We start from the raw sequence: 16,997 nt of genomic DNA, 5'->3' as shown, positions 1-16,997 counted from the left end.
ATGACCTGTCTTGCACCCAGGTAGCTGGCCTATAATATTTAATGGTTCTTTCAAGAGGCCATTCATTATCTTTTTACTTTCCTATGTCTACATCCTTTTTGACATTTGTGTCTATTTTTGTGATTATGCTTCTTCTAGTTCTTTTATTTTCATCATAGACTGGGTATCCTAAGAGTTCCAGTTGCTTTAGAGGAATTAGAAAGAAGGATGGCTTGATTGTTCTTAACACACATGCCCCTGTCCATTTAGCCGGCAGTTGCCGATATGCCTGTGCTCCACAGGTCCAATATAGGCCAGCGGGTGCCTTCCAAGCATTTGGAGCCTCTAGTTGATGCCAAGTGTGGCTTAGAGAATCAAGAGAAAGGATTTGCATTTGACCCAACCATCCCATTACTGGGTATATACCCAAAGGATTATAAATCATGCTGTTATAAAGACACATGCACACGTATGTTTATTACAGGACTATTCACAATAGCAAAGACTTGGAATCAACCCAAATGTCCATCAGTGACAGACTGGATTAAGGAAATGTGGTGAATACACACCATGGAATACTATGCAGCCATAAAAAAGGATGAGTTCGTGTCCTTTGTAGGGACATGGATGCAGTTGGAAACCATCATTCTCAGCAAACTATTGCAAGAACAGAAAACCAAACACCGCATGTTCTCACTCATAGGTGGGAACTGAACAATGAGATCACTTGGACACAGGAAGGGGAACATCACACACCAGGGCCTATTGTGGGGAGGCGGGGAGGGATAGCATTAGGAGACATACCTAATGTAAATGACGAGTTAATGGGTGCAGCACACCAACATGGCACATGTATACATATGTAACAAACCTGCACGTTGTGCACATGTACCCTAGAACTTAAAGTATAATAATAATAATAATAATAATAATAATAAAAAGAGAGAAAGGGTTTGGATCTGGTAAATAGAATTCGTTCTGGGCATTTCTCCATAGAGTTTTGTTTTTAGACTCATCATAATACTGTTGTCCTAGGCAAGTTGTTTCTCCTACTGCCTCTGTGAAAGCCTTTCCCCATCAGGTGATACAGTACTTTCCAATTATGGAGATTTTTCACAGCCAAACACTGACTGAGGCTGTTGATTCACTGGCAGGGTTAAGTGAAGTGAAGTTATCTTGTGGCATTAATTTCTTTTTTTTTTTTTTTTTTTTTTTTTTTGAGACGGAGTCTCGCTCTGTCGCCCAGGCTGGAGTGCAGTGGCCGGATCTCAGCTCACTGCAAGCTCCGCCTCCCGGGTTTACGCCATTCTCCTGCCTCAGCCTCCCAAGTAGCTGGGACTACAGGCGCCCGCCACCTCGCCCGGCTATTTTTTTGTATTTTTTAGTAGAGACGGGGTTTCACCATGTTAGCCAGGATGGTCTCGATCTCCTGACCTTGCGATCTGCCCGTCTCGGCCTCCCAAAGTGCTGGGATTACAGGCTTGAGCCACCGTGCCCGGCCATGGCATTAATTTCTTTGCCTTCCATGGCCACTGGTCCCCCATATTAGTTCCTCCACATACACAGCATGAGGAAATTCCTAAACTGCCAGCTATGTTTTCACCTAGTTGAGCAAATAAGTTTTCAGTTGATGGGGGAAGCTCAGGCACTGTCTGATGAAAATGCTTATAGAATGACTTATGGACCCGGAATTGTGGGGTTGGAAGCATTTGGGTCCTTCTGGTCTTTTTGACAATTAGTAGTGGAACTCCAAGGCCTGCTCCTTGTCTATTAACTCATAATAGTGCTGTCCGTCCTGTAGACCAAAAAGGTAGCTCTGGCTTTAAGATAGTAAAATTTAATGGATTGCATGTCCTTGTCTTATAATCTGGTTTTTGGGATTATGAACATAAGTGGCATGGCAGGCATCAAAGTACAAGGAAACAGGCCCTTTATAGGAGGGAGGGGCTTTTTTGGTTCAAGCTATAAGCTCTCCTTTTTTTTTTTTTCTCTGATTTAATGTGTACCTTAAACCAGAATTCATAGGGTAAGAACATAGGATCATAACACACATCTAGCTGATTATTTCTTGGGTCACAGACTGAGTAGGTGGTCTGGTTGTATGTGCAGGTTCCTAACTTTGTTTCTGTACATTTATAGTAGGTATGGTCCAGTAGAGTTGTAATTATGGTATTCCTTACTCAGGTAGTGTCTACACAGTGTGGGCATTTTTTTTTTTAGAGATTTCTCCCCTTTTAGTGTAGGCAAAAATGGTAAGAACATCAGTGTATGTAATAGAAACATGCTTATACTACACATGGGCACAGCAAACCTTTCTCTGGGCTTAGACATTTGAAGCATTTGCAGTAATAATATAACAACAGAACAATCAGTATTGACAGAATTATAGCTAGGCTTATGAATTGTATCTACATTTACTTATCTGGAGATGGTCCTTTTAGCTTTGGCTGTGCGTAAACTAGTCAGCTTCTGGGATGTGACTACATAGAGCTTGCAGGATCCTCAAGCTTCAGTCATACATAGACTGACCAACCTCCGGTGTGGTCAGATCAGGGCAGTTGTCCTTCTTACTGGTGGTTGGGTTTTGCGGTAGGACTATTCGGGTGGGGTGATCTGGGTCTTGTTGTCTAATCCACTGGTCATCATCAGGAGTCGCTGCTGCTGCTGGTTTCAGCCGACTATGGTGAATCCAAGGTGTGACACCTGCAAATTTAACAGCAGTGGGAGTGGACATTATTACAGTATGGGGCCTATCCTCTATGGGTCTTAGAGTGGTTGGTTTCAATTTTTTTTAACCTAAACAAAGTCCTTAGGTTTGAAAGGGTATACTGGGTCTGTTAGACTTACAGGCATTTTTTTTTATACCTAGCCATGCATCTTTTGCATGGCCATATTTAAACCCTGCATTTGCCTTCTCAAAGTTAGTTTTCCTGGTTTATAGAGATTCCCTTTAATCTGACTTATGATGGGGTGTGGCCGGCCGAACAAAATCTTATAGAGTGAATACCCAGTTTGTTGGGTGGGAGTGCACCTGACTCAGAAGAGAACCATGGGCAAGACCTGATCCTACCTTTGATGAGTTTCTTGACAAAATTTCCTCAGCAGCTGTTTGAGAGTCTGGTTTATGCACTCCACTTTACCTGAGCTCTGCAGCCTGTAGTCTGTATGTAATTTACACTTTATTTTTAATAGTTGAGTTAAGCCCTGAACTATTTCAGCCACAAATGTTGGCCCATTGTCTGACCTTAGAGTTAGAGGCAGTCCAAATCTGGGAATAATGTCTTTTAACAACACTTTGGTCACTTCTAGTGCCTTCTTTGTCTGGGTGAGGAAGGACTTGACTTATCCTGAAAAGGTGCAAATGAACACCAACATGTATTGATAACCCCCCTATCAGGGGAAATTCAGCCCCCAGTATTTCAATGTGGATCCTTTTCTACTTTCCCTAAGTGTCACCCAGTCTGAGAAATAAATGGAAAGAGTACAAAAGAGAGAAATTTTAAAGCTGGGTGTCCGGGGGAGACATCACATGTCAGCAGGTTCTGTGATGCCCCCTGAGCTGTAAAACCAGCAAGTTTTTATTAGCAATTATCAAAGGGGTGGGAATGTATTTTTATTAGCAATTGCAAATTTTTATTAGCAATTATCAAAGGTGTGGGTCACAGAGATCACGTGCTTCAAGGGCAACAAAAGATCACAAGGCAGAAGGTCAGAGAGAGATCACAAGGTCAGGGCAAAACTAGAATTGCTAATGAAGGTCCATGTCCTGCTGGGCACATATTGTCATTGATAAACATCTTAACAGGGTTCAAGAGCAGATAACTGGTCTGACTAGAATTTGCCAGTCTGGAATTTCCTAATCCTAGCAAGCCTGGGGGCACTGCAGGAGACTAGGGCATGTTTCATTCCTATCTTCATCTGCATAAGGCAGACACTCCCAGGGCGGCCATTTTAGAGGCCACCCCCGGGAATGCATTCTTTTCCCAGTGCTGTTAATTATTAATATTCTTTACTGAGGAAAGAATTCAGCGATATTTATTTTACCTGTTTTTGGTAATAAGAGAAATATGGCTCTGTCCTGCCTAGGCCACAGGCAGCCAGACTTTAAGGTTATCTCCCTTGTTCCCTGAAAATCACTGTTATCCTGTTCTTAAGGTGCCCAGATTTCATATTATTCAAACACACATGCTTCACAAAAAATTTGTGCAGATAAAGCAGTCATTACAGGGTCCTGAGGCAACATACATCCTCAGCTTACAAAGATGATGGGATTAAGAAATTAAAGTAAAGACAGGCATAGGAAATTTTAAGAGTATTGATTGGGGAAGTGATAAATGTCCATAAAATATTCATAACTTATGTTCTTCTGCCATGGTTTCAGCCAGTCCCTCCATTTGGGATCCCTGACTTCCTGCAACACCCCCCTCTCAGTGCAATTCGTTGAAGATCATAAACAGTTTTTCACAGGGCATGGCTCCTGTTTCCTGAACTCCTGGGGGCTGAGCAGGTCCTTGTTTTGGATTATTCCGGGCACAGGATAGACACTGTTCACAAACTGCATGGGTGATGGCAGAGAGCGGTGGCACGTAGAAATGTCAACCTATCAAAGTCTCTAGGGCCATCCTTCTAATGTGTGTTCCTTGATGGATCTACTTCACAAACCTTGGACTATTGTCTCTGGGGTGGCTAGCCTCCCATCAGAGAATAGCCACCTTGCATCTTTAAGATATTTTCCTGTTTTCCGACCAAACCAAGCCTTTTCATTTGGAGCATAGCTTGAGATCTCTGGGAGTGGAATCTCCAGGAGGAGAGGCATAGCTAAGGCTTCCTCTTTAGAAGGTGGAGTTTTCATTGCAGACTGCTTTGACTCTTTGTCTGCCTTTTTATTTTTTTTTTTAGTCTTTAGTGTTCTTGCTTTTTGGTGCCCCTTGCAGTGCATCAGTGCCACCTCTTTTGGGGCCCATACAACATTTAAGAGCTGTAAAATTTCTTCCTTGTATTTTATTTATTTACTTCCAGCAGTTAAAAGTGTTTTTTCTTTGTAAATAGCCTCATGAACATGCAAAGTGGCAGAAGCATATTTGGAATCTGTGTAAATATTTGTCTTTTGGTCTTTTGCTTGCCAGAGAGCTCTTGTCAGAACTACCAACTCTGCTTTCTAAGCAGAGGTTTCTGTAGACAAAGATCACACCTCTATTACTGAGTCCAAAGTCACCACTGCATATCCAGCTCAGCAGACTCCTTTTAGTATGAAACTGCTTCCATCAGCAAAATATTCAATGTCTGGGTCCCTGAGGGGCCAATGTGTTAAATCTCTCCGGCTTGAGAACACTTTATCTACCATGTCCACGCAGTAAAGAAGGGGGGTCTCCTGGCACTGACTTGATGAGGAGCCAGGTAGCCAGGTTTAGGGTATTCACAGTCTCTAAAGTCAATTTATTAGTTTTTTGTACCAGTAGGGCAGTGGCAGCAATTTTAAATAAGGAGGCCACTCAAGTGCCACAGAGTCTAATTGTCTAGATAAATATGTCACTGGGTGATGCCATGACCTTATGGTTGAGTTAGAACCCTTATGGTCTCCCTTTCACTTGTGGATATATAAAAAGAAAAGCTTAGTTAGTTAGATCTGGCAGTCCTAAAGCTGGGGCCTGAGTTAAGGCTTCTTTGATTTCTTTAAAAGCCTTCTCTTGGTTGGCCTCCTAGAGGAGGGTATTTTTCTTTCCTCTCCTTTGTCACTTCATGTAATGGCTTAGCGATGAGCAAGAAATTTGGGATCTACATGCTGCAGAACCTTGCTGCCCTTAGGAACTCTCTTATTGGATGCAGGGTGGTTGGAATACAAAGTGCACAAACGGCCTGCTTTTGTTCACTACTAAATCATCTTTCCTCTTAGCTTACATAAAAGCTTAAATACTGGACACTTTTAGAGGAGATTTCAGCTATTTTCCCCGACACTTTATAGTCTGCCTTCCACAGCAGGTGCAGGGGGTCTTGGGTTTCTCCCGGGTGCAGTAGCCCTTGGCCAGTGTTTTTTTTTAATACCATGGCCTTGACCATTTCCTTTATTCTTTTGAACTTTATCCTTCCAGTGTCCTTTCCTTTTGCACTGTGAACATTAATTTCTCTTTAGCCTTGGCCAGCTTTCAAACTCCTGTCCAGAGTAGCCTTTTCCATGACTGCGTTCATGCCTGTATCCACGCCGCCTCCTTGCAAAGCCAGCTTCTTTTCTTGTAAGGACTGCTGCTAGTAAAGTAGCCTTTTTTAAGCCTCCAATCAGCCTTTTTCTTTGCCTCCAGATCTCTGTTAATGTACACTGTGGTAGTCACTTTAATAAGCTGAGTAGCATTCACACCTATGGAGCTTTTAACTTCTGCAATTTACACCTGATATCTCCTTGGGCCTGCCTTACAAATGCCATATTCACCATGCACTGATTTTCAGCAGCCTCACGGTTAAATGGAGTGTACAACCAAAATGCCTCATAAAGTCTTTCATAAAACTGGCTGGTGCTTTTATATGCACCCTGGAGAACCTCTGAGATTTTTATATTGGTTGCCTTTTTCTTGTATCATCCTTTAAGCCTTTGCAGAAGTGCTTCTCAGCACTTTTGTGGGTGCTGAAGGTGAACTGCATCATCTGGGTCCTAGTGGGGGTCCTCTTCTTAAGAGGCATAAGCATGACTTGGGCATAGCTAGACCTGAGATGGCCTGCCTGACTTTTTGAGCCTTTCACTTTCACTTCCCAGAGCTCTGACTTCTCCTTCTCTGGTGAGACTGGGGGCAGTAAATCTGTAATCACCAATTCCAGACAAGCCCCCAGAAATGTAGTGGGATTGATAAGAAATCAGAGAGACTGATGGCGTTGAGGAGGATACTTATTATTTAGGTGCACCAGCCCAGTCAGATTGACATCCAAAGGACCGAGCCCTGAACAAAGATTTAAGTTACCTTTTAAGCATTTCGTGGGGTAACAGGGGAAGATCTGTGCAGGGGGAAGCATATTACAGAAGCGAGAAACAAAGACAGTTATTCAATTAACTGACACACGCATTACATAATTTTTTACTTTCCAGGGAAAAACATGTTTTATGACCTGAGTTTATCCGTCTAGTGACCTTGCAGCTGCACAGCTCCTTAAGGGCAGTCAGTTTTGGCAAAGGGGGGTAGATTGGAATGTACGGAGGAGGGGTCTCCATTCCCTCCTGTGGTTCTTGCAAAACTGATTTCCTCTTTCCTGAGACTTTTGTTTTGTCTCCATAGCTTCTGGGGCAGCTGATTTTTACTTTCACTTTCGGCTCGGCAGTGCTACAAGCCTCTGTGATTTTCCCTGTAACTCTGTAGCTTCCAGCGCAGCTGATTTCTCTTGACATGAGCTGCGAGCTTTCTACATTAAACTGCTAGGCAGAGCTGCATTCATTTAGCCATGAGTCAATATAAAGACTAGATCTGAATGCCCTGGCTGTCCTCTGACCCTAGTCACCACCTTAAAACACATGACCAATTTCTTCATCCATATTGCCTTCGGCCAGCCATCTGACACTAAAAGAGGGCTGTTCTAATTCACAGTATGTCCTTAACTTTTGAGCATCCAGTTTCATCCCATGATCACTTCTAAATCCTTTTTAAAAATTCTTTATCATGCACTTCAAAGGAGTTGGTTTTGATGCTTTCCCTCCCACTTCTTTCCTTGTGGCACATTTTCACTCTCACTTTCACTTTCACTCTCAGGTCCACCAGACTGGGTCCTATTATGAGAGTTTCGGATGCTGCTTAGCCAGGAACATGCCTTCCCCTGTCACAGCTTGCTGTGGCTGTGAAGCTGGTCCTATCAGCCGTATGCAGCATCCTAGGTCTGAATTCCCTCACACTCGCCTCGGAGCACACAGTCCGTGCTAAGGGATCTGTGTCGCCGCACATCACTCCTGTGTTGGCCTCTCCCAAGACTGGGGGCTGACCACTAATACAACAACCCAGAGTGGCTGGGGGTGGCAGGAGTGGTGGTTTCTTTCACACACTTTCATGTGCCTCCCCTGACCAAGGACTCCTCATTGGATGAAACAAGCCTCTCTCGTGTCCCAGGTGAGCCTAGTTAGGCTTCCACATTCACACACATACACACACCACTCATACCCCAAGACTCCTCATCGGATGAAATGAGCCTCTCTCATGTCCTGGGTAGGTTCACATGCACCCACACACTCCCAATTCCTGTCTCCAGATCAAGTGAACCACTTTCACTTCGTTAGTGGGGACATGAAATTCGTCCAAATTGGCAGGCCACTACTGCTACCCCCAGCCACTCCGGGTTGGATTAGCGGTTGGTCCCCAGGAGATGATCAAGCTCCCTTTCATCCCTATGGGATAGGCATTCCTACCTTGGGCCCTTACTCTTTACCACAGTTCCTGAAGTGCTGGTATTGTCCTGCAGCCCCATCCCTGGTTCCATTGTGCTGCCAGGCAGGGTGCTGGGACATGGGGAGAGTCGGTCTCCATCTGGGTGAAGCTCCCCTGTGGCATGCCTTGGAGGCTGGGTCTCCCCTGGGTCTCCCCTGGCCCCAGGGCCCTAGTCCTGCAGGCAAAGGAGACAGTAAATCTGTAATCACCAATTCCAGACAAGCCCCCAGAAATGTAGTGGGATTGATAAGAAATCAGAGAGACTGATGGGGTTGAGGAGGATACTTATTATTTAGGTGCACCAGCCCAGTCGGATTAACATCCAAAGGACCGAGCCCTGAACAAAGATTTAAGTTACCTTTTAAACATTTCGTGGGGTAACAGGGGAAGATCTGTGCAGGGGGAAGCATATTACAGAAGCGAGAAACAAAGACAGTTATTCAATTAACTGACACACGCATTACATAATTTTTTACTTTCCAGGGAAAAACATATTTTATGACCTGAGTGTATCTGTCTAGTGACCTTGCAGCTGCACAGCTAGAGAAACAGGGTCTTTATAATGTCTAGGAAAGGAGGAGAGATGAGGCTCGCTAGCCACAGAAAAACAGGCAGTTAATTTTTAAAGGATTCCAGCTCTTTCTCTTTCTCAGGAGGAATTGGGTTTTCTTACATACAACTGAGTTTCTGCTTACACATTCTTTAATTTCTTTTAATTTCTGTTCCAATACTGTTTTTTTTTTTTTTTTGGTCACAAATTTTTCACTTTTTTTTTTTTTTTTTTTTTTTTGAGACAGAGTCTTGTTCCATCACCCAGGCTGGAGTGCAGTGATGCGATCTTGGCTCACTGAAAACTCCATCTCCTAGGTTCAAGCCATTCTTCTGCCTCAGCCTCCTGAGTAGCTGGGACTACAGCTGCCTGCCACCACACCTGGCTGATATTTTGTATTTTTAGTAGAGATGGGGTTTCACTGTGTTAGCCAGGATGGTCTTGATCTCCTGACCTTGTGATCTGCCCGCCTCAGCCTCCCAAAGTGCTGGGATTACAGGCGTGAGCCACTGCATCTGGCCTACTTTTTTTTTTTTAACTCTTTTTCTTTTACTATATTTATTTCACTATTCTTCTGCCCCCTTACAGAATCCAGCGGGCAGAAATTATTTCTGTGTTTTCCTCTCATTACCAGCATCTGATTGGTTGACCAGCAATTTGTCTCCAAGAAATGAAATCTGGGTTGGGTGAAGGCAATTTTAACACCTTTTCAAAGTTAGAGTATACTAGAAGATTCTTCTTAGCCCCAGGGTACCCACTTTCTCCCTTGAGAGGATATGTTCCATACTTCGGGTCATCCTAAGAGAGAAAATAAACCAGAAACTGATATCCATTGGACACTCTAGCTGACATAACCATAGCAAATATCTTGGTTTATCCTCAGATAGTACTAAACCCAGGACCAGCAAAAAACTAAAGGGTGGCTAAGGACACATCACCCCATAAATTTTCCAAAACAGAACTTTGACCCAAAAACATTCTGATAAGACGTCTGTGCCTAGAGAAGATAAAATGAAAAGAGACACAGATATTTTCTTTTTTTTTTTTTATTTATTTTTTATTTTTTTTTGAGATGAAGTCTTGCTCTGTCGCCCGGGCTGGAGTGCAGTGGCCAGATCTCAGCTCACCGCAAGCTCTGCCGCCCGGGTTTGCGCCATTCTCCTGCCTCAGCCTCCCGAGTAGCTGGGACTACAGGTGTCCACCACCTCACCCAGCTAGTTTTTTGTATTTTTTGGTAGAGACGGGGTTTCACCGTGTTAGCCAGGATGGTCTCGATCTCCTGACCTCGTGATCCGCCCGTCTCGGCCTCCCAAAGTGCTGGGATTACAGGCATGAGCCACCGCGCCCGGCGAGACACAGAGATTTTCTACAATACAGCATCAGGGGATTATTATTTGCCTTCTCCTCACGGGAAATATTTACAAACAGATAACATAACTTCTTAAAAGCACCATTTAGAGCTTTGCCAAAAAATGATTAATTAAAATTTGATATAAAAAAGTACATGAAAAGACAAAGAAGTGTTAATATGAACTAGGGAGAAAAAGCTGGCATTTGGGAATTCCAGAAGAAAGTAGAAATTTAGTATCTTACGGCAAGCCAGAGTGAGGCTGGAGATACAGGGCATGGGTGTTTAGACTTAAGACCCTGCTTGGGACACAGGTGAAAAATGCAGCAGAAAATCAGTTCCCCATGCTGTGTGAAAATAATTAAGTTGCAGGCAATTAGACTGTGTCTCTAGTTTCTGGGTTCATAGTTAAAAAAAAAAAAAAAGTAACTCAGGTGCATTATTATTAATTATTACATTCAGAGAAACAAAATTCAGGCTTCACCAATTATAAACTACCAATTAAGCTCTGATTACATAACCAGAAAATTTTCACCTTTAATGTACTGAAGTAGAAACTTAATAAAATAACAGAATAATAGCATAAGTAATAATAGTAAAGATTATAGTAATAGTAAGAGAAATAACAATAGCTCATAGAATGAATTGCTGTATTAGCCAAGGCTAAAAAGAATTTGAGTAGCCCTCTTGAAGTTAAAGTTAGAAGAGAATATTAACTGTCTGTCCCAAGAAACATTAACCATATCTACCCTCCACACATTTTGTAGGCTCTGTAAGCTCCTGTTTCTTTCTTCCCGGCACAGCTGCAAAGTCACAAGACAGATAAGCACAAGCTGCAAACCAAGTTTTCCCAGAGATGTAAGACATGAAAACATGTCACAGCAACCTTTGTTCTCATTTCTGTAAGCCTGCTTCCTGCTTCACGCAGTGCCCACCTCAAAATGCTTAAAGGGGACTCGTTTCCTTTGTTCTGGGCTCAGACTTTCAGGACACATGTCTGCTGTGCCAGAGTACACCTTAAATAAGCACTTTCCTGCACTCCATTTGGTCTCTCCAGTTCCTTACTTTCCCGCAACAGTACAAATTAAGAAACCACGTAACTGTACCTAACCAATTACTAAATTTGGTTTTCTTCATTACGTATTTTGCAAAATGTTAAGTGCATCCATGTGAAGAGACCACCAAACAGGATTTCTGTGAACAACAAGGCTGTTTATTCACTTGGGTGCAAGTGGGTTGAGTCTGAAAAGAGAGTCAGCAAAGGAAGATAGGAGAGGGGCAGCTTTATAGGGCTTGGATAGGCAGTGGAAAGTTACAGTTAAAGGTGGTCATCGATTGATAGCAGGCGAGGGGTATACAAGGTGAATGGTGGAGAGATCATGGGACTCATTGTCAAAGAGAAGAATGTCACAGGGTCAATTGATCGGTTGGGATAGGGAAGGAACAAGTCATAATGGTAGAATGTCATAAGGTGGGTTAGTTATTTAAGGCAGGAACTGGCTGTTTCCCTTCTTTGTGGTTTTTTGGCTGCTCCAGACTTCTTGTTTCCTGTAGGCCACCTGGACGTACATGTGCAGGTCACAGGGGTTATAATGGCTGAGCTTCGGCTGAGGCCTGACATTCCTGTCTGTTTATTTACAAAATATAAAGTTATAAGAAAAGATAAAGAAAATGTAAGTTTTTAGTGAGGGTCATTGGGGTAGGGGTGATATTTCTCAGGACTGCTACAAGTGTGACCAGAGACTGCGTGAACATCTTACAGAAAATTTTATAATGAGTTAGTCCAGTAAGTTTTGGGTCTAGGGTGCATTTTTATGTGGCTTAAAAGGTGCCAGTTAGCATATTTTTGAGCTTGGAACTGCCCTAATAGTATAAGTTCTCTAAAAACAGTAATCAGGCATATTAGCTTTAATGTAAGTGGCGATGAGTTTTTAGACCAAGGAAGGCATAATGTTTTACATACCAAAGCTTTTTGTCCCCATTTTCCATCATATGAATGGGATTCCCTGTTGTTAAGTCAATGACCTATTATATTACCCTTTTCCCATAGGTGTGGGTGGTGATGTGAATGGAAAGTTCAATAGTTCTGATTGCAGATCCTATGCGGGAGAGATAATAAGTAAAATAATCTTTGTTTCCTGGATTAAGGTGAGGAAGAATAAATTTTTCACAATCTAAGAACCACTTGCCCTAAGTTGGAAAAGACTGGTAGAGCAGGTTTGTAGAAGAGGAGTAGGTGGTGGTGATAGAGGAGAATGAAAAATATTGACCTTTTGGAGTGAGGGCTGGAATATTTGTGGGTGTGGAGGCATTTGCTATTTCTTTTGCTGTCCTGTCAGGATAGGCATTTCCTTTAGCTATAAGATCAGTTGGTTTCTGGTGTCCTTTACTATGAATGACCCCAGCCTTGGCTGGCAGGAGAGCAGCCTTAAGGAGAGCCTTTATTAGAGAGGCATTGATAGTGGAAGAGCCTTGTGTGGTGAGGAGAGCTCTTTCAGCCCATATAACAGCACAGTGGTGCAGGATATGGAAGGCATATTTACAATTGCCTCCATATACCTTTGCAAGAGTGAGGGCCTGAGTTAAGGCAATGAGTCCAGCTTGCTGAGAGGTAGTGGAGGAGTGCAGAGCAGTAGCCTCAATGAAAGATTGGAAGAGGCTATAGCATAGCCTGCATTTGCTGGTGAGTAGCAGTTAGGCCTGGTGGAACTGCCATCAATAAACCAAGTGTGATCAGGGTGAGGAATAGGAAAGATGGAAATATGGGGAAATGGAGTGAATGCCAGGTGGATCAGAGACATACAGTCATGGGGGTCAGGTGTGGTATCAGGAATAATGTGGGAGGCTGGATTGAAGTCCGGGCCAGGAATAATGGTAACTGTGGGAGACTCAAAAAAGAGTGAGTATAGCTGAAAGAGCCAGGGGGCAAAAAGTATATAAGTCAGGTGGGAGGAAGGAAATAGATTTTAAATGTTATGAGAATTGTAGAGAGTGAGTTGAGCATAGTTGGTGATTTCGAGGACCTCTTGATCATAGTTTGTGATTCTGAGGATCTCTAAAAATATTAGAGTGGTGGCAGTCACCGCACACAGACATGAGGGCCAGGCTAAAACAGTAAGGTCAAGTTGTTTGGACAAAAAGGCTACAGGACGTGGTCCTGGGCCTTGTGTAAGAATTCCAACTCCACAGCTCTTCACTTTCACTGTGTGTAATGAAAAGGGTTGGGATGAGTCAGGGAGAGCTAGCGTGGGAGCAGTTTTTAGAGCTATTTTTAAGGAACAGAAAGAGGAGTGGGGAGAGGATTTGTGATCTATGGGGTCAGCTGGGTTTTCCTTTGTGAGTTTATATAACGTTTTTGTTAGGATGACAAAACCAGGTATCCAAAGGCGAAAGTATCCAACTATGCCTGCAAAGGAAAGGAGTTGTTGCTTTGCTGGTAGGGATAGAGGTCTGTGAGATTAACTGAACATGGTCTGTAGAAAGAGTGCATGTATGTCGATGGAGGGCTATGCCAAGATATGTAACAGAAGGGGAAGAAATTTGAGCCTTAGAGGGGGATACTTGGCACCTCTTTGAGTAGAGATGTTAAAGAAGTAGGATACTGTCCTGATGGGAAAATTGGTAAGAGGGGCTGCAAAGAAGGTCATCAACATATTGAATAAGGTGAGAAGCAGAAGGGTGGAAAGAAAGTAAATCATGAGAAAAGGCTTGGCTGAAGTAATGAGGGCTGTCTCTGAAGGCTTGTGGCAGTACAGCCCAGGTAAGCTGCTGGGACTGATGGGTATCAGGGTCAGTCCAGGTAAAAGCAAAGAGAGGCTGAGACAAGGGGTGCAGGGGAATAGTGAAAAGGGCATCTTTAAGATCAAGAATGGAATAGTGAGTTGTGGAGGAAAATATTGAGGACAAAAGAGTGTACGGGTTGGGCACCACAGGGTGAATAGGCAAAACAATTTGGTTGATAAGGCACAGATCCTGAACTAACATGTAAGACTTGTCTGGTTTTTAGACAGGTAAAATGGGGGAATTGTAAGGGAGTTTGTAGGCTTTAGAAGCCCATGCTCTAGCAGGCAAGTGATAACAGGCTTCAGTCCCTTTAAAACCTGTTGTGGGATGGGATACTGGCATTGAGTAGGGTAAGGGTTATTAGGTTTTAATGGAATGGTAAGGGGGGCATGGTCAGTTGCCAAAGAGGAAGTAGAGGTATCCCACACTTGTGGATTAAGGTGGAGAGATACAAGGGGAGGATGCAAAAGAGGCTTTGGGTTGGGAAGAAGGGTGGCAATGAGATGTGACTGTAGTCCAGGAATAGTCAGGGTAGCAGATAATTTTGTTAAAGTGTTTTGGCCTGTGGGGAAAAGAAAGAAAGATCAGCCTATTACTGTGTCTATATAGAAAGAAGTAGACATAAGAGACTCCATTTTGTTCTGTATTTGAGATGCTGTTAATCCTTGACCCTACTCCCAACCTTGTCCTTGCAAGAGACATGTGCTGTGGTGACTTAAGGCTTAATGGATTTTGGGCTATGCAGGATGTGTCTTTGTTAAACAAGTGCCTGAAGGCAGCTTGCTGGTTAAAAATCCTGCCCATCCCTGGGCAATGGAACATCTCGGTGTAAAACCCGATTGTATGCTCTGTTTACTGAGATAGGAGAAAACCGCCTTACGGCATAAGGTGGGACTTGCTGGCGGGACTTGCTGGCGCAGTGTTGCTAAGAGGTTTATGGAGATGTCTGCATATGCGTATCAAGGCACAGCATTTCCCTTTGAACTTATTCATGCCACAGAGATCTTTATCCATATGTCTTACTGCTAATTTTCTCCCTTCAATGATCCTATTGTCCTGCCACTCCGTTATCTTTAAGATGGTAAAGATAATTATCAATAAATACTAAAGGAACACAGAAACCGGTGCTGGCGTGGATCCTCTGTATGCTGAGCGCCGGTCCCCTGGGCCCACTTTTTCTTTCTCTATACCTTGTCTCTGTGTCTCATTTCTTTTCTCAAGTCTCTCGTTCCACCTAACGAGAAATGCCCACAGGTGTGGAGGGGTAGGCCACCCCTTCATTGGCCTAATAAGGGAACTGGGCAGGTGGGGATAACTAAAAAAGAGTATGTAAAAGAATGTTGTCCAATTTGGCACCAGAGTTGGGGAGTTTAAAGAAGTTTAGAAGCCTGGCCATCAATACCCACAACAGTTACGGAGGCAAGGGAAACAGGTCCTTGAAAAGAAGGTAGCATGGAGTGGGCAGCCTCTGTATTGGCTAAGAAGGGGATGGACTTACCTTCCACTGTATGAGTTATCTGAAGCTTAGCATCTGTGATGGTCCAGGGGGCTTCCAAGGTGATTGGGCAGCATCACTCTTGCCAGTAAGCTGAGGAGATCTGGGAAGGAGTCAGCCAGAGAGCTTTGAGCTGGAGCTCCAGGGCCCTAGAAATGGCTGTGATATTAGTTGGACAGTCCAATTTCCAGTGGGGTCCCACTCAGATGGGACATGGCTTAGGAGGAATTCCAGGCTGTGGGTATTCCTTGGCCCAGTGGCCAGTTTTGTGACCCTTGAAGCAAGGTCCATGAGGAGGTTTTAAAGGAGTGCCCGGAGGCTGCAGTTTGGTTGTTCTGAAGTTTTTATGTGCCAAAGGCATGGCTGGAGTTTGTCTTACAGTGGAGGCAAGCAGTTGCAGCTCTGAAAGATGATGCCACTTGACTGTCTCCTCTCTATTGTTGAACACCTTGAAGGTGAGGTTGATTAATTCTTGTTGTGGGGTTTGAGGGCCAGATTCCAATTTTTGAAGCTTTTTTTTAATGTCAGGAGCTGACTGGGTGATAAAATGCGTATTGAGAATAAGATGGCCTTCTGGCTCTTCAGGGTTTAGGGGCTGTAAAGAGTCTAAGGGTGGCCACCAAATGGGCCTTGAACTGGGCTGGATTTTTATATTTGATGAAAAAGAGCCTAAATGCTAACTGATTTGAGAGAGGTCAGATAAAGAAGAAAGGAGAATTAACTTTGACTATGGCTTCAGCTCCAGCCACTCTCAAAGAGGAAATTGTTGGGCAGGTGAGGGAGGGCTAGTCACAGAATGAAACTGTAAGCTCGACCAGGTGTGAGAGGGGGAGGTGATAGAAAGATTATAGGGTGAGGGAGTGAAGGCTGAGGAAGAATTGCTTGACATGGAGAGGAGCAGCCTGGGGAGGAGGGAAAAGTTCAGATGGATCCGTAGAAAAGGAGGATTTAAAGGACTCAGAGCTTGGGATGGAGACTGAAGGAACAGACAGGAGAGAAAGAAGAAAGATTTGGAATGAGTCATATTGGGAGCAGAGACTAGGGAGGGACCAATGTGTAAAGAATGCCTGGACGTCAGGCATCTCAGACCATTGGCCCATTTTTTGACAAAACTTATCTAGATCTTGTAGGATGGAGAAATAGAATGTGCCATTTTCTGGCTGTTTAGAGCCATTATCAAGTTTGTATTGGGGCCAAGTGGTGTTGCAGAATAAAATAAGATGCTTAGGTTTTAGGTCAGGTGACAGTTGAAGAGGTTTTAAGTTTTTTAGAACACAGGTTAAGGAGGAAGGAGGAATGGAGGGTGGAAATTTGCCCATAGTAAAATGGTAAGTTTAGAGAAGAGAGGTGGTAGAGACACAGAGAAAGAGAGGGGTGGTACTTGCCACCCAGGGGAGGTGGTACTTGCCACCAAGTTGAAGGATCAAGGCAGGCATCCCCGTGGTGATC

At 43.6% G+C, this 16,997-nt stretch overlaps 1 long non-coding RNA gene across 1 annotated transcript; it reads right to left on the bottom strand.

The window, feature by feature from the left end:
* Window positions 1-1,487: 1,487 nt before the first annotated feature.
* Window positions 1,488-11,137, bottom strand: LOC126942411 (uncharacterized). Its single transcript, XR_007721556.1, has 3 exons — window positions 11,020-11,137; window positions 8,354-8,547; window positions 1,488-2,682 (listed from the first exon to the last, which is right to left on the bottom strand). It is a non-coding gene; the product is annotated as an uncharacterized LOC126942411 (long non-coding RNA).
* Between the last annotated feature and the right edge of the window lie 5,860 nt (window positions 11,138-16,997).

This window comes from Macaca thibetana, chromosome 19 (assembly GCF_024542745.1).
Source record: "Macaca thibetana thibetana isolate TM-01 chromosome 19, ASM2454274v1, whole genome shotgun sequence".
Lineage (NCBI taxonomy): Eukaryota > Metazoa > Chordata > Mammalia > Primates > Cercopithecidae > Macaca > Macaca thibetana.
Note: the sequence above shows the minus strand (reverse complement) of the source record. Positions and strands in the feature narration are given on the sequence as shown.